We start from the raw sequence: 18,589 nt of genomic DNA, 5'->3' as shown, positions 1-18,589 counted from the left end.
TCCAATTGTTAAAGTTTTTCTTCTGTGTGGCTTTGTAGTTCACATCTAATTTCAGAGCCTTGTGGTCAGCAAAGGTAGCCTGCAAGATTTCTATCTTCTTGATTTTATGGAGGTAGGTTTTATGTGTCAGCATGTAGTCTGTTCTGGAGAATGACCCATGTACATTGGAAAAGAATGTGTATCCAGGTTTTTTGGGATGGAGTGTCCTGTATATATCTACTAGTCCTCTTTCTTTCATAACTCTTTTCAGGGCTAGTATGTTTTTGTTGGGTTTCAGTCTGGTTGACCTATCAAGTGTTGATAGGGCTGTGTTGAGGTCTCCCACAATGATTGTATTATTATTGATTTCTTCTTTCAGATTTGTCAGTAATTGTATTAGATAATTTGCTGGTCTCTCATTGGGTGAATATATGTTTAATAGTCTGATTTCTTCCTATTGCACATATCTCTTGATTAGTACATAGTGTCCATCTTTGTCCCTTACCACTTTTCTGAGTATAAAGTTGGTGTCATCAGATATTAATATGGCCACCCCAGCTTTTTTGAGGGTGTTGTTTGCTTGTATGATTTTTCTCCAGCCTTTGAATTTGAGTCTATGTTTGTTCTGACTATTCAGATGTGTTTCTTGTAGGCAGCATAAGGTTGGATTCATCTTTTTGACTCATTTTGCCACTCTGTGTCTTTTAATTGGTGAATTTAGTTCATTGACATTGAGGGAGATGATTGTCATAGGATTTAATGTCATCTTTGTAGATAAGTTTGCTGTGTTTTTTGGTCTCTGTTGTCTTAGAGTAGACCTGTCAGTTTTTCCTTTAAGGTTGTTTATTATCTGTGAAGTTTCTGAACTGTTGTTTATCCAAGAAGCTGTGTATTCTTCCTTCAAACCTGAACATGAGTAGGGCTGGGTGCAGTATTCTCGGTGAGGCATTCATTTTATTTTGTCTTGTCACCATATCCCACCACTGTCTTCTGGCCTTGAGAGTTTCTTGTGACATGTCTGCTGTGAGTCTTAGGGATCCTCCTTTTAATGTAATTTTCCTTTTTGATCTTGCTGTTTTCAGTATTCTATCTCTATCTATGGATTTGTCATTGTAATGAGGATATGTCTTGGGGTGTTTTTCTTTGGGTCTCTTTTAGCTGGTACTCTTCGGGTGTGCAGGATTTGATTGCATGTAGTCTTTAACTCTGGGAGTATCTCTTTGATGATGTCTTTGACAGTTGATTCTTCCTGGAGATCTCCTTCCTGGGTTTTTGGGACTCCAATGATTCTTATGTTGTTTCTGTTGAGTTTATCAAAGACTTCTATTTTCATCTTTTCGCATGCCTTGAGTACTTTTTCCATTGCCTGTTCGTTTTTCTTAAGGTTCTTTTCCAGTTTCTTCTGTTGTGTTGAGTTTTTCTTTTCTTTTTTTAATATAATTTCTATTTTGATCATAGTGGCTTACATATTGTTGACAATAATATTTTAGGTACATATTTACATAAATTCAGTGGGGATTACCATCACCAATTTGTCCTCCTTACACCTTCGTTTTTGTCTTACCTCCCATATTCTCTTCCCTCATCCCCAGGGCTGCTAGAATATGTGGTCCTCTCTGTACCTAGCCTACTACTTAGTAGTCTTGCCCCTGTTTGGTTTTGGTGCCTCACTCCCCCCCCCCTTTAACTGGGAGGCAGGATTAGCTAGTTCAAGTTACGTGGTTTTGTTTGAAGAAGAGAAAAGTAATAAACTGGGGTAAAAGTCTAATATGCAGAAAATGGGCGGAATCCTTCTAGAGGCTCTCATCATTGGTTTGAGAGACAAAGGAGAAAAAGAAGGTGAAACACTCCACCAGTACAAAAAGAAGTGTCAAATATCCTGTGAGGACTCCAACAATAATGATAAGCACCACACACATACACACACACACACACACACACACACACACAAAACCCGCCATGGTCTTGAGATAAGAAACATGGCAGAGCACATAAAGAAAGAAAAGAAAAGAAGAGAAAAAATAAGTATAAATGGGGACAACAACTTCAATAACCACACCAAAACAAAGAAATGTGTTGAGTTTTTCTGCATCACATCTTCCAGTACTCCGATTCACTACTCAGCTGCTGATACCCTATTGGTGAGGCTATCCATTGAGGTTTTCAGTTGAGCAACCATGTTTTTCAGATCTGTTATTTCAGTTTGGAGTTTTCTGATTTCTGTTTTGTGTTCTCTTCAGATCCATCTATGCTCTTTTTGAGTTCTACGAACATATTCCATATTTCTATTCTAAACTCCTTATCTGAAAGGTTAATCAGGTGGTTGGAATTTATTAGCTCATCCGAGCTTTCATCTTCATTCTCTGTGGATGGTGTTTGCCTGCGAGGTTTCCCCATTGTCACGCTTGTAGTGTGGTTTTCCTGCATGTTGTGGTGGGGTTCATTGGTTAGAAAGAGTGTACGGCTGCGAAGCGAAGCGAAACTGCCGCACTCTTCTGCTGTCTCTAGTTGACAGTCCTCAAAATGAACAAAGGCAGAGCAGGGCGGAGCCTCCACAGGCCAGAGATCTCAGCTTATTTGACAGAGACCCCCGCAGCCAGAATGTACTTACTCAGCAGCTTCAAAATGCAGTTTTTTTGGGGTGCGCTTCCTAGGCCTCTGAGAAAACCTTCGGGGATTCAGAAGCACAGGCAGACAGGCATAGAAGAAGTTTCCCCCTGAAGTCCCTATTTATTTTTTTTAATAAGGAAGTATTACCATTCTAAACTCAAACACATTCAATGCTTAGTATAGTACATCAAAGGTATATCTTGTTCTTTACAGTAAGTTCTCTGAAAATATTATAACATAATTACAGGATACACACAAAATTAAATATATTAGCATGATACAACTATTCAGTACTGTATACAGTGCATTATTTGTAAGACATCACAAGGACATAATTCTTATAAATTAACATGGATTATTGCTCTCAGGTTTGTGCTATTTATACCTGTTAGTGATAGTGATCATCAACTTTTTTTAAGGTTTGGAGTCAAAGGAGCACTGTAAAAACAATGTTAGTGTGGCAATTATCGTTTGCATGGGCCCACCAAAGTATGGGGGTCATGGAAAGGAAAAACTTTGGCCTCAGTACAAGGAGACCCTACCCCTGAAGTTTCCTGACAGAAGACCATTTCTAGGCTCCAGGCAAACCAGTTTGTCCAATCCCGGTCATTGTCTGCAGTGCCCATACAGTTATATTTTTCACAGTCTCTGTTGTTGGTATCCTGCTTCTGTATTGAAGATCCTGGAATCTGTATATCCTACATTGAAGTCAGGATGGTGTGGAGCGGTGTCTAATTTCCACTCAGAATTAAAGGGCAATGCAGAAAGCCCTGTCTAGTACGCAGGTCATTGTTGTTTAAATCTTCTCAGTGTTAAGGGAAGACTCTTTTGAGTAAATTGATGTCAGAGCAGTAGTAGGGTCTTTTCCGGTAGAGGATTGCTTCCAGGTGATGTCATAAACAACATTGAATATTTCATCCATGGCTTCCCTGGTTCAGGGGTGATTGGAAAATGCCCAAACCCCTGAGGCCTCTGCCAGGTCATCATGTCAATGTTCAGGGTTTATAAGGTTCCATTGCATCACAAGATTAGTGTGTTCCCGTCTCTATTAGATAAGAACTTATTTGTATGTATAGTATTTTTAATTTTAGTGTGCCCATGCAAACAAGGAATAATGTCACCTGGCATTATCAGCACATAAGGGGGCCGCAAGAACAAATCCAACAATCCCCATGACCTGGTTCAAACATAAGCATTAAACTGAGGGACTCTTTTACCAAAATTTCTTATTGAACAGTTCCCAGCAAGATTGGTGCCTATGTGGATTCTAGAACAAGTCCAATAATCTAATTGACTTGGTTCTTATATATATGTTAAATGGAGGGACACTTCTACAAACTTCCTTATTTAACAATGAGCCAGGTCTTTAAGACAATGTTCAGGGTGTAATGTCCTACTGCATTACAAGATTTGTGTGTTCTCATCTGTATAAGATAAGAAAGTGTTTGAATATAATTTCCCATTTTTATGTGCCTATGCAAAGGAAGAACAGTATCACATGGCAAAATTGGTGCCTATGGGGATATTAGAACAAGTCCAACAATTGAATTGACTTGGTTCTTATATAAACTTTAAATGGAGGGACAATTCTACTAACTTCCTTATTTAACAAATAACAAAGGGATAAAAAGTGGGGGAAAATAAACAATCTAACAAGACAGTGGACTCTAGTCACCGTATGTGGGAACTAATCAGAAACCTAGTATGGTAGCAAACACAGTTACACAGTGAAGAAAGGAAGAGGCCAAGAAGCCACTGAGAGTGAACAAGTAGAAAAGGAGTACTGGCCTCTTCCCAGCCTGAGAGTCCATCCTCTCATTTTTATTTTAAATATATATGGTACTCCCATGCAAAGTGGTCTCCTCCCAGACTAAGAGTCCATCCTCCCATTTTTATTTTGAATATATATGACACCCCCGTGCGGTTTTTAAATGGAGACCAATGAGAAAAAAAATACCAGTGAATGTCAAGACATACACCAGTGCTGCATCGGCCCACCCTCCACCCTGCATCCCCCCCGCTTAGTGTAGGGAGACAAAGGCGGAAAGACTGAGGACCACGATAGAGTCCACCTAGGCCAGCAACCAGGGAATACCTGGAATAAAGGGGAGATAGCTAGGGAGAATTCCATCCGGCATGGGGTGTCCCTAACCCCAATACCTGGGAAGAGTTAGCCTCCAGGATCAAGGCACCGGAAGACAGCTATCTGCCCAGCCCCTCTCTTTGCTCCTCCTCCCTAGAGTAGGGAAGGGAAGGAGGCCTGGGGACGCCTAATAGAGTCCACCTGGAACCCACAGCAGGCCACCTGAGGTGGCACTCAGGCCAGGCCTTGAGTCTGGACTAGTTCTTATTCTGATTTTCTTGGAAGTCTAACACCAGTACCTGAGTCCACTCTTCCCCACAAAGTGGCTTTGGTTCTTCAGAAATACTTTTAACTTGGAGGCTTTTTGTGCCCGTTCATTTTTAGTTGTGACTTGTTAACATAGTTCATATAAGTAGGTTGGTAATACATGTTCAGTGCTCCACAAACTTCAACCAACAAAACAAAACAGAATGAAACCAAACAAAGTAAATCTGATAGTAGTTTGCTAATATCAATAGTCAGAATGCATAGATAGTGACTCTTAAATAATAATTTTGAGTATATGTTACTTTTATTTTAGTTTTTAGTTTTTGGGTAACACCCAGGAGCACTCGGGTCTCTCCTGGCTCTGTGTTCAAAAGTTACTCCTGGCAGGCTCTGGTGACTATATGGGATACTAGGGATTGAACCCGGGTCCATCCCAGGTTGGCTGCATGCAGGGCAAAGGTCTTACCACTGTTACCACTGTGTATCACTATGATCAATTTTTAATACAATGCAATTTACTATATTTTATTAAGTGTTAATCCTAAGTGCATTTAGCAGCCAACTCAGAAAATTACAATTCGGTTCTCACCAGTCTGTGTGTTAGAGTATTGGTTAGAGCACTCATGAACTCATTCTGCCCATCTTTCCAAATTCAGCTTTCATCTCTTTCTTACTTGCCCTGCTTCAGTTATAGCCAGTCTCTGGCAGTTTCTAAATAATCACACTTGATTTTTAGTGATTTATGTCCAGGTGTTCTCTTCCTCTGCCCCCACATCATTGCACTTGTGGCTTTCTCATAATTTGGTTTTCCATTCAAATATTACCTTGTTTTGATTATGTCTTCCCAGCACACCCAAGTTAAATCAACCTCCTCGTTGCAATGTGTTTTGTTTTAAATGTTTTTAATTGAGATTCTGTATTTATCACTACACTTTTTACAATAACCAAGAAATGGAAACAACCCAAATGCTCAACTACATTTCACCCTTTTTTATAATACATTTTTGTAAAACTCTATTTCTTCTTAGACATTTTCAATACTAGGGGTATCTAGCTTTATTTTTGTTTCCTTGTCATTAGGTCATGTCCTTTAATAGAGAGTGAAATTAATGAGAAAAACAGCCTTGGCTCTTCTGCTGATCACTGTCTTGAACAGTATCTGTCACATAGTCTACCCTGAACAAATATTCATTGACTTATGAATACATGAGTTATAATTCACTCAGTGACCACCTGCTAATATTTTAAGAAGATATATTGATGTAATGACAACAGAATAAAGAGATTATGTGTGTACATAAAAATGTGTATACATTTTAATATTAAAATAATTGATTAATGGAACTTAATTCACCATCAATTTTATTATGATTCTAAGGAAGGTCTAAGGTATTCTCAAAAATTCCTGGAATAGCTAGCTAAAAAGCTTACATTGATAAAAACCATGACTTCATATTTAACTACATGTAGATTGTGTGAATATTGGTTGATAGTGGTCTTCAGATTTCTAGTGCTTTTTGTGAGTGTTTAGACTTAAAAAGAATATGCCATAGAAAGAAAGGGTGGAGAAAAAATTCTTGATAAGCTTGAGAATTTGTATTTAAAATTTTTAGTTAGAAATTTTGGTTAGAAAGAGTGTTTTTTTTTAATTTGAACCACTCCTGGCAATGCTGAGGTTTTACTCCTTGCTATGAACTCTAGGCTTGGTGACAAGGCTTGGTGAAAATAAGAGATGCCAGGGAATCAAACCTGGGCAAGTACCCTACTCACTGTTCTATCCACTGTCTCCAGTCCAGACAAAGAGTCTTCTTAGATAAATTCATCTTAAATAGTATTATTTGATATCTTGTTTATTGGTAGAATTAGATTCATTGTTAACATATTTTTATTAATTTCTTTTATTTAAAAAGAGTATATTGCATATTGACATAGTTGGTCATAATACATTTGCTTCCAGATAAGTGATAACAAAATTATTTTAAAAAGAATAAAAATTGGGCCCGGAGAGATAGCACAGCGGTGTTTACCATGCAAGCAGCCAATCCAGGACCAAAGGTGGTTGGTTCGAATCCCGGTGTCCCATATGGTCCCCAGTGCCTGCCAGGAGCTATTTCAGAGCAGACAACCAGGAGTAACCCCTGAGCGCCGCCGGGTGTGACCCAAAAACCAAAAAAAAAAAAAAAAAAAAAGAATAAAAATTAATAAAAAAAAGAAGGAAGATAACAAAAAAGTACAGCAACAAGCAAATTTGTAAAAATTTAATATTAAGTGACTTCAGCTACCTATTGGCATCCAAATTAGTGTGTTTCTATGGGTATGGGAATATTAAACAAATATAAAGTCTCATGGCCACAAATGTGGCTAAGCAGTCCAGGAATTTAAATAACCACTGCTGATACTGTGGCATTTGTGGAGCATCTTTTTGGCTGCCAGGTTTTCAGGAAGTCAAGAATGCAGGAAGAGGGTGCCCATACTCTCTACAAAAATGTCCTGGTGATATTAACCCAAATATCAGCATACCTGGAGTTTTGGTCAGATTGGTATATCTGCAGAGAATCTTACAGAAGTAGTGAAGCAGGACTGAAGGTAAAGTAGTGATTATGGATACAGAGGTGTGATTTAGCAGGATAGGGATTTGGACCACCCTCTCCTCCCAAGATTCTCAGTTTTCAATGATGTGCCAATGTACCCATGATTTTTTGTGGCTTGGTTTACCTTTTTTTGAGAACAGAGTGAGTCCATGGATCTGGCTAGATTCAGACTGTGTTTGTGGGCATGGTTTTGGCTTCTAGGTCTTCTGCAATTATGAGAAGGCAAGGGACAGTTGCCTTCACTCAATATCAACATACCTGGAATTTTACTAAAGTTGATATCTCTTCAGAGATTCATAGAGGAATGGTGATGCAGGACCAAAGCAGTAACTATGGCTTAACAGATTTTTAACAGATTTTAAAGGGTGGGAGAGCTAGCATAGGGGTGACAGTGTTTGTCTTGCATGTGGATGACCTGAGTTTGACCTTAAACACTGCATATAATCCTTTGACACCACTAGTATAAGCACTGGGCACAGATTCAGGTGTAGTCCCTGAGCACTACCAGAAATAGACCCTAAAAAAATTAACAGAACTTTAAGCAAAATAAAAACTAATATTTTCTCTGATATCACATTATAAGTCAATAGTCATAGAGAGATGCTCCATAGAGTTAAGAGTTAGACTGTCTCTCTTTTTTCTTAGGAAGTCATAATTTTTTATAGTGAACTTTATCCCAGCATTCAAGATGCCAGCTCTGGCTCTAGCCAGTATTTGCGGAAAGAAAACCTGGCCAATAAGGTATCTTAAGACACTGAATTCACCAGTTCCTTGCGGCACCCTCAACTGTGATCCTGGTGTCCCCCAAATAAAATATTAAAGTATAAAAACATGAAATGAAGAAAACAAAAAGATAATGTCATTGCATTTCCCCTTTGTGAGATATTTACTAGTCTGTGAACTCAAAACTAGGAAGTTATACTCAGAAATATCAACTTTTTCTCCAGGTCAGGATTTCACCTGAATTACATGGCCACTAACATAGCTGCATAGTTTTTTACTTTGCTATATCTCACAAAGAAGATTTACTGATATTCTAACTTAAGTCACCTATCCACACAACAGCACATAAAAAACACATCCAAAGTGCAAATGTCATAACAGGGAAACAAAATAGAACCCAACCACTCTTAGTAATTTAAGATGGTTGCCCTGAAGACTCAACCATTAATAAGGTGTTATATGATAAATCTGATAAATACTTTAGAGAGGAAATATTGAGAATATTTAAGAAGTTCAAAGAAACAGTGGAACAGTCAATAAAACACAAGAAAATATTAGAACAGAAATGAGAAAACTACAAACAGAAATTATATAACTAAATAATTTGTAGTTAACATTGTAGTAAACATTGATAACAAAACAATGATAGTTATAGATTTCAACAAGGCTCTTTCACCACTTGATAAATAAACTAGAATAAAATTCAAAAAAGAAATACTAAGTTTTAACAAAGAAATTAAAAAGTGAAGATTAGTAGAAATACAGGGCTTTTAATCTCCCAAAAGGAGAATATATATTCTTCTCCAATACACACAGGACATTCTCCATGATAAAACACATGCTAGATCACAAAACTTATTTTCATAAAGTTAAGAGGCTAGAAGCCATACCAACCATTTTCTCAGACCATGATGCTCTGAAAATAAAATTTAACCACAATAGAAAGAGAAAATAACTCAAATAATGTAAATGAAACAGCTCACTACTGAACAACCAGTGGGTGAGAGAGGAAATCAAAAGGTACCTGGAAACAAAGGAGAAGGACATGAGGACATGAGCTACTAGATGGCATAAAGAGGAAAATACATTAGTTATGCAAGCATTCATCAAGAAGGAAGAAAGAGCCCACGTAAATAACATTACAGCTCAAAAGACTGAAAACTACCAACAAAAGGAGTCAAGCAGGCGGGAGGAAATAAGCAATAAAATTTAGAGCAGAAATTAATGGTGAATTGGAATCCCCCACCCCCAAATCCAAAAGACTAACAAAACCAAGAGCTGGCTATTAGGAAACAAACAAGCAAAATTGATAAATGAGTATGACTCACAAAGAAAGAGAGATAGATAACTCAAACTAATCAATTCAGAAATAAAATGGCAATTTCACAACAGATACAGGGGAATTTCACAACACATACTAAAGCAAATCAAAGGTCATCGGGGGTTACTTTGAAAATATTTCTGTCATGAAACAAGAAAACCTAAAAGAAATGATACATTTTTGGAATTCTATAATTTTAAGAGGCTGAATAAAAATGATTAAAATACCTAAACAGACCTATCACTATTGAGGAAATTGAAATAATAATCAAAAGCCTTCCCCAAAACAGAAGCCCAGAAACAAATCAATTCACTAGTGAGATTTTCCAAACCATTAATGAAAACCTTCTATCTATCCTTTTCAGATTTTTTTTGGGAAGAAGTAGAAACATTCCCAATTTCTGTGAAACAGTCATCACTGTAAATCAAAGCAGACAGAGATAGCATAAAAGCAGAAAGAGAATTATAGACCCATTTCTGTGACAAACAGATACAAAGTTCATCAACAAAATACCAGCAAATCCAACAATTCATCAAAAATATTATATACCATGATGAAGAGGGATTTATCTTAGGTATGCAAGGATGGTTTAATATACACAAATCAACCAATGTAATACACCATGTAAATACAAGAAGAAATAAAATCATGTGATCATATCAATAGATGCAGTAAAAGCATTTGACAAGATTCAATCCATGAGAGAACCCGTTATTTTCAGTGAAGGTGGGGACCAAATTCTTCCCCTTAAGATCAGGCACAAGACAAGGTTGACTACCTTCAATACTTCTATTCCATATGATATTATAATATTCCAATTAGGCAAGTAAAGATATTCAAGGCATATAGATAGGAAAGGCAAAACTGTTACTATTTGCAGATGATATGATACTATATCTAGAAAACTCTATAAGCTCAAAAGCTCTTAGAAACAATAAATTTATATACTAAAATTACTACAAACTTTAATGCATAAAAGCCCATAGCTTTCCAACGTGTAAATACTGAATAGAAGAGTTTTTTTTTAATTCTACTCACAATTGTAAAACATTGTAAAAAATTGTAAAAATTGTAAAAAATTAAGTACTGAGGAATTTAACCAACTTAACTCTTTAGTTTAACTAAAGAGGCAAGACCTACATATACAACAAATTTACTAAAGACTACTTCAAAAAATAAAATAGGACACAAGTAAATGGAACAATCCTCTGTGCATAGATTAGGAAGTTTAACATAATTAAAATGGCAATACTCCCCAAAGCATTATATAGATTAAATGCAGTCTCTATAAGTTTACCCATGTAATTTTTCAAAGAAATATATCAATACTTCTGAAATTTATATAGAACAATACCTTCCAATAGCTAAATTAAAAAAAATATGGTAGCTATCACTTTACCCTATTGCAAACTGTACTTTAAAGTGTTAATAATTAAAATAATGTGCTACTAAAATAAGGAGATTTCATCAGATCAATGGAATAAATTAGAAAACCCAGAGATAGACCCTCAGGTATATGGTCAGTTAATATTTAATAAAGGGACAATATATATGAAATGGAGCAAAAAAAAGCCTCTTCAGCACATGGCATTGGGCAAAGTGGTCTGGCCACATACAAATAAATGTAAATATAGACTTATTTCTAATGCCATGTACAAAAACCGAATAAAGATTAAAGTAAAATACAAATAAAAAGACTTAGATATTAGATCTAAATCCATAAAATACATAGAGGAAAATATAGTCAGAACTTTCCATGGTATTGAAGCTAGAGGCTTTTTTAAGGATGAAGTGCCACTAGCTGAAGCAAAGATGAACAAATGATACCATATCAAATTAAGAAGTTTTTTCATATCAAAGGAAATGATGACCAGAACCAAATAAAAATTAAACAGCTCACAGACTGAGAAAAATTATTTGTCCACCACTCATCTAATAAACATTTAATATCCAAAATATATGAAGCACTGGTATGACTTGACATGAAAAAACATCTGACCCTATCAAAAATTGGGAGAAGAGATGAATAGGCATGTCCTGAAAAAAGAAATAAAAATGGCCAAAATGAATATTAAAATGTGATTTATATTACTAATCAAATGCAAGTCAAAATGAGATATCACTTTACACTAGAGAGACTGGTATTTAGTAAAAAGAACAGCAAGAACAACAAATAGTGTTGGATAAGATGTGGGGAAATAGGGACTCTCATTTACTGATGGGGAGAATGTCAAGTGGTTCAGTCTTTTTGTAAAAGACAAAGTAGACATGCCTTGAAAAACTAGGAATTGAGGGTAGGGAGAGATAGTACAGAGGTTGAGGAGCTTGTCTTGCATGTTTCAGACTCTAGTTTGATATCTGTCACATCATATGATCCTTTGATCACCACCATGAGTGATCACTGAGCAGAGCTAGGAGTAATTTTCTAAGACTTCTAGGGATAGGCCAATCCTCCTGCCACAAAAACAAAACAAAACAAAAAAGTCACCTAAAAACTGGGCTTTCATGTGACCCAGTAATTCCATACCTGAGCATATACTCCAAAGGACCCCAAATAACACAGGAAAACATCCACTCTTTATGTTCATTGCAACGCTACATATAGTAGGTAAAATATGCAAGCAACTCAAATGTTCAGAAATAGATGACTGAATAAGAAATTATGGTATATAAACACAAAAGAATACTATTCAGATGAAAGAAAAATCAAACGCTTGCAATTTTCTGCAACATGGATGGATTTGGAAAATATCATATTGAATTAAATCAGAGGGAGAGGAACAGGCACAGTCTTACCTTTTTCATATGTGATATATAAAAGAACTTTGTAGGGGACTATCAAATGCTCAATGGCAATCGAAATGAGGATCAGAACTGGTTTGTACTGGTAAAGGTTAGGGGACACTGGTGAAAGGATTGGCGTTGAAACAGTGTATACCTGAAACTTAATCATAAGTATCATTGCAATTTTGTAATGTACAATGATTCAATTTAAAAAGAGAGACTTTGTAGACATTATGCAATCTATTTGTATAATTTCCTTTTTTGTTTATCCTGGGTCGCACTCAGTGGTGCTCAGGTTTTGTAAGTGATTCTGGACTGAGTTCACTCCTGGAAGGCTCAGGGACCATATAGGATGGCAGGATCAAACCCAGGTAGGCATTGTGCAAGGCAATCACCCCGCCTGCTGTACTATCACTCAGGCACTTGTACTTTTAGGCCAAATATTAGGCTTGCATTTCTATGGCTATTCCTAACTGTCAAGTAAACTTGATGGTTGTTTTTATTCTGGAGCCAACTAACTGATATACTGAGCTTTTATTTTATTAGATTTGTTTCTTGGCTAAAGAAAATGCACCCAAAGGCCAGAGATACAGAGCATTGAAGAGCTTTATTTAAAATTATATGTCTAAAAATATTAAAAATTATAATTCCTGTGAGCATAATTAATTTTTCCAAAATTAATTTTATATTTTGGCCACTAGATGAGAGATTTTTAACAAAATGTAATACAATTATAAAATTTTAAATGTTAAATATAGCCCAAATAATGAATCTATGTAATATACTCCTAATGATGCCTTAGTTACTGAGAAAATAATACAATTACTTTCAAATTAAAGAGACATAGCTAAAGTATACTTAGAAATATTTAACTAAAATGCATTTATCAAGAAATAAAGAAGACTAAAGACAAATGAATTGGTGATAGGAATGTTGCTCTGGTGATGGGTGGTGTTTTTTACATGACTGAAACCCAAACACAATCATGTATGTAATCAAGGTGTTTAAATAAAATATATATAAAAAAATAAAACTATGAAACACAAAAAAAGAAGTTGGGAAAAGACTAACAGAGTAAGTTTAAGTAAGAAAATAATAATGAAAAGTGGAGAAAAACAATGAAATAGAAAACAATAAAAAGTTTTGAGAAAATAAGTCTTAAGAAATACTGAATTTTTTACTGTAAGAATTTATTCAAGAGACAAAATTGATTAACATAATGAGATAAGCTAACATAACATAATTAGTGACATAACATAACATATAATATAATTGATATAATAATACATGTAAGTCAAAGAAAGTTTCTGATTAAAAACATATTTTTTCCATAATGGCTTACATATCTTTCACAATAGTGTTTTAGGTACATATTAACATTGAATCAGGGGAATACCCATCACCAACTATGTCTTCCCCCCATTCCAGTTCCTTTTCTACAACCCATATACCCCACCATCACCCCCCGGGCTGCTAGAGTAGGTGGACCCCTCTTTGTCTGGCTTACTACTAGTAATTTCATATCTGTTTGGTCCTGGAACCCTCGTTTCCCCTTCTACTTAAGGGCCAGAGCTAGAAAAATCGAGATATGTGGTTTTGTTTGAAGGCAAGAAAAGCATTAGAATGGGGTACAAAATAAGAGGGGAAAAATAAGTCAAAAGTCAAATACGCTGAAAATGGGCTGAGTCTCTCTAGAGGCTTCCAACCTCAGTTTGAGAGAGGATGTGGAAAAGGCAATTGAAATACCACAGCAATACAGAAAAAATTATCGAATTAAATAACCGGTGAGCCCTACAGCAATAAAGATAGGCACCACACAATAGTCTCGGTTCTGAAATCAACTCATGCTCGAATGCAACTAAGAGCAACATAACGACCAAGAATACCAACTACAGAAGATGGATTAAAACGACACTGAAGAATCATAACTGCTAGAACCACAAAGAAAGACTTCATAAACTCCATTCCCTGAGCTGCACAGCCACAAAGATCTCTAGAAACAGAGGTCTGATTTTACCATCCAAGACAAAGCAGAAGTCTTCCGCACACCACGAAAGCTGCAAGGGGAGAGTAAATGATCATGCAAGGAGTCTAGAGTTAATCCCATGACAGTATACTTCAGGGGTGGAGAAACCCTGTGTCTCCTAGGTCAAGGGAATTCCCTCTACGATAACTCCAATAGTTACTGTGCCTATGCAGGGGGATAAAGAAAAGGAGAAAAAAAAAAGCACAAAACAATCATTTTTCCACATGTTTATTCATCGATTGATCGATTTTTTGACGTCTTTATTTTGGTGTGGAGATTACGGTTGATGTCTCCAATATTATTTTATTTTATTTTGTCTTGTCTTTCTCTTTTTGCATTCGAGCAAGAAATACTGATTTTTAAAGGACAAACATCTGGCAAGATGAGAGGAAAACACAAACAAAATACAGACTAAAAATAAAATAAATACAGATGCAGAACTTTTAAAAATAAGAAGACAATATTATGAAACATAGTATGCTATTCTTTGAGACCTTGACAGAAATAATTATTCTTTGTAAAAATAAAATTGAAAAGAAAGATAAAGCAATGTTTTAATACATTGGAATACTATTTGTTATTTGTTATGTCCCCTTAAATTTTGGGGTACAGAGCATTTAGGAGTGATTCTGTCAAATCTTTTAGAATAAGCTCTAAGATTAATGAAATAGAATTGAGACCCCAATGACAGATTTCAGATACACAGACAGTTAATCTTTGACAAAGAAAAAAAGAGTAAGGAAAAGCCTTCTCAACAAATATTACTGGAAAAATGAGATCACAAAAAAATGAACTTAGATGCTTATATCATATGATGCTCAAAAGTCAATTCAAAATGGTAAATATTAGACACAAATCCATAAATTATATTGAGAAAATATAGGTAATTAAAAACCATCATGATATTAATGAGATTGGGCATATTTGGTGGATTGACCATAGACAGCTTCATAATATTGAATCTAGAGGCATCTTCATTTTTTTCAATGCTATTAGCCAACCCAATAGAAGCAAAGATAAGTAAACAGGACTATATCAATTAAACAGAGGGGACCCAGAGAGTTAATCAACGAGATAAACTGGACCTCATTGAGTAACTCAGGTATACATGACAATTTCAAAAACTTTGCATTACTGAGAGTGAAACCTGCTATGCATTAAAGACAGGCTGTACCAGTCAGTAGTGCTTGGGACAGAAGTCAGCCCTATTGATACTCAGCCCAAGTTCAATACTTGGGCCAACAGTATTGGGGGCACTACGAGAGTCACACCTGTGGTGCTAGTCTGGGAATATGTAGATTCTGAGACTGAAGTCAAGGCCTCCATATACATCTTTCTGTGACAAGGTTATCCTTGTCACTGTTCTTGACTCAGGGCACTGTTCTCCTGTGTTAAGTGTCCTAGATCCTTTCTTTGAATAAACTTGGTCTGCCATGTTACCACAGACACTTTCGTATGTTTCATGAGCTATGCTCATGTCTGCATCTCTCTGACACAAGATCCTTTCATCTTCACTCAGAAAATACTGTCATAAAAAGTCAATGTTTTGGGAGATAACTTAAAAGGCTAAATCATGTAATAGGCAAGTAGGAGGCCCCATTTAATTCTCAGCATTACATGTTCTTTTGGAAGAAATCCTAAGCACCACCAGGTATGGGACCCAAACAAACAAATGTTAAAAATATTTTGTTTATGTTGAAAAATTAAGTCATGATTTGGATGGATAAGTAAAAGCAAATAGGTCACTATACTATTCCATATATGAATTAATATTTCAGTTATATAAAAGAAAAATTATAATGATAATAAAAGAAAGAAAGTATCTTTCCAATTTAACGATAAAGAAAAATATCTTTGAATAAAATCTCAAGGGAACAAACCACAACAAATTCCACGTGCCTGTTTTATTTACTTTGAAATAAAAATGGTTTTTATTGGGAGGTACTGAGGAAGGGGAGGGAGAGGATAAAAAAAGAGAGAGTAATACACTTAAGAGTAAATACAGACTTTTCCAGAGGCAGAAAGAATCCCAGTACACAACCCAGCAAAAAAGTAGAAAAGGGGGAGATTTAGGCAATATGTGGTTGCAGACACCATATGCATGACCTGGCAATACATATGCATGTAGCACCAATACATGAGCTCAGGGAGGACATGTGCCTCAAATACTTGTTTTTATTATACATTATTTTTCACTCCTCAAGGTAAAATAATAGTTGATTCTTAGTAGACAGTATAGAACCATATTTCAGTAACTAAAAAAGCAACATCGATAATAGCTGGCAAAGTATTTATGCAAAACAAGAAGGAAAAATAAAAATTCAAAATAGAAAAACTGGCAGAGTATACAATAAATATCTCAGCATATCAAATAATTTCAGCATACTCTAGCCAAGCAGCTTAACTGTATGAAAAATATGCTCAAAGATTAAATAAAAAGAGAAATGCAGAAAAATAAGACCAAGGATATATGTCCTTACAATGATTAGATTTGGAAAGAAGCAGACATTTGAAAATGCCAAGTGTGGGGAATTCCCAGCAAGAAACTTTATGTCTTGTTGGTGGGAGCATGCACTTGAATAAACCATTCTGTAGGGCTATCTGGCAGTCATTTATATATTTAAGAATGGATGGATATTTTTTTTGATTGAAGACCTGTCCCTCTTACATCAGGATAAGGGTGCTTGCTACTATGTTGTTTAATGTGGTAGAAAATACAGACTTTATGTCTATGGCTTGGGAATAAAGACAAATTTATTGGACCCCAAAGGCAAATTGGTGAAATACTCCACATGAATTAAAGGACTAGAAATACATCCAGAAGCCTGGACTGAACCTAAGAACATGATTGAGAGGAAGATAGTAGAAATTATTAATTTATGGTACATCAATAGAATATAAATATTATGAATATCTGTCACGAACTAGCTCTTGTGCACCAAATGCATTAGAGGGCTTCTTTGAGTCTCTTGAGGAGAGTGAATGTACAGGTGTCAAAATATGAAGAAATGAGAGCATACACAAATGTATGTGGAAAACAGCATTCTAAGTTTAGTATTCACTTTAATTTTTTATAAGGGGTACATTGTCAGTCACAAGTAAAGAAAGAAGCTCACATTTTGTTTATTTGCAAAGTACAGAAACTTATCAGTGTACATTTTTTGATCTTTAAAACAATACACATGGCTTTAGGTGGTTTGTAAGCTTAGCATAGAATACAGTTCAGTTAGGAGCCCAGAGGATAAAAAGAAGGTAAGTTTTAACATCTCAAAGCAGTCCCTCTCTAGCCTGGCCCTAGGTGTCATACTGATGTAAATTAAGAGATTAGCCTGAAGCCAGGTTTCCTTGACAAATTTCCTTTACCTAAGTGAGCAGGTTTCTAGCTCTAGGGGCTAAGACTAACTTCCTAAGGTCTGGTTTTGAAAGAGAGAAACTTATATGAAAGGGGTACAGAATCTATACCTAGTAAAACTCAATAACCCAATGCTATTCTGGCCATTTTGTACTAATCAAGGGCTATATGCAACAGGAAGAAATAACACTACCAAACTTATATGCACCCAATAAGAGACCAGAAAAATATCTAATACAATTATTGACAAATTTGAAAGAAGATATAATTAGTAACACAATAATTGTGGGAGACCTCAACGCTACCCTGTCACAACTTGATAATTCAACCAGACTGAAACCCAACAAAAACATACTAGCTCTCAAAAGAGAAATGAAAGAGGCTTCGTAGATATATATATATATAGATATAGATATATATGTATATATATATCTATATATATATATATAGATATATATATATATATATATATATATATATATATGGCACTACATCTTCAGAAACCTGAATACACACTCTTCTCTAATGTACTTGGGACATTTTCCAGGATAGATCACATGCTGCCACATAAAACATACCTCCATAAAATCAAGAATATAGACATTGTGCATACTACCTTCACAGGTCAAAAGACTCTGAAATTAGATGTGAACTACAAAGGGACACAGAAGAAAAACTTTAACGCCCAGTGGGTTCGAGATAACATCAAAGAGAAAATCAAAGATTCCTGGAAACAAATGACAATAAAGACACAAGTTATCAGAATCTATGGGCCAAACCTTTTTGGAGTGTAGATTAGTTAGCAGGTATTCAAAGTGTCTAGGGGAAGTCCCTGAAGCAAAGCAATCCTTTC

The 18,589-nt window shown here is 35.7% G+C and overlaps 1 protein-coding gene across 1 annotated transcript in view; it reads left to right on the top strand.

Moving 5' to 3' along the window:
- Window positions 1–18,589, top strand: part of PAH (phenylalanine hydroxylase) — a 172,756-nt gene that overhangs the window by 42,238 nt on the left and 111,929 nt on the right. The window lies entirely within an intron of this gene.

This window comes from Suncus etruscus, chromosome 11 (assembly GCF_024139225.1).
Source record: "Suncus etruscus isolate mSunEtr1 chromosome 11, mSunEtr1.pri.cur, whole genome shotgun sequence".
Classification (NCBI taxonomy): Eukaryota; Metazoa; Chordata; class Mammalia; order Eulipotyphla; family Soricidae; genus Suncus; species Suncus etruscus.
Note: the sequence above shows the minus strand (reverse complement) of the source record. Positions and strands in the feature narration are given on the sequence as shown.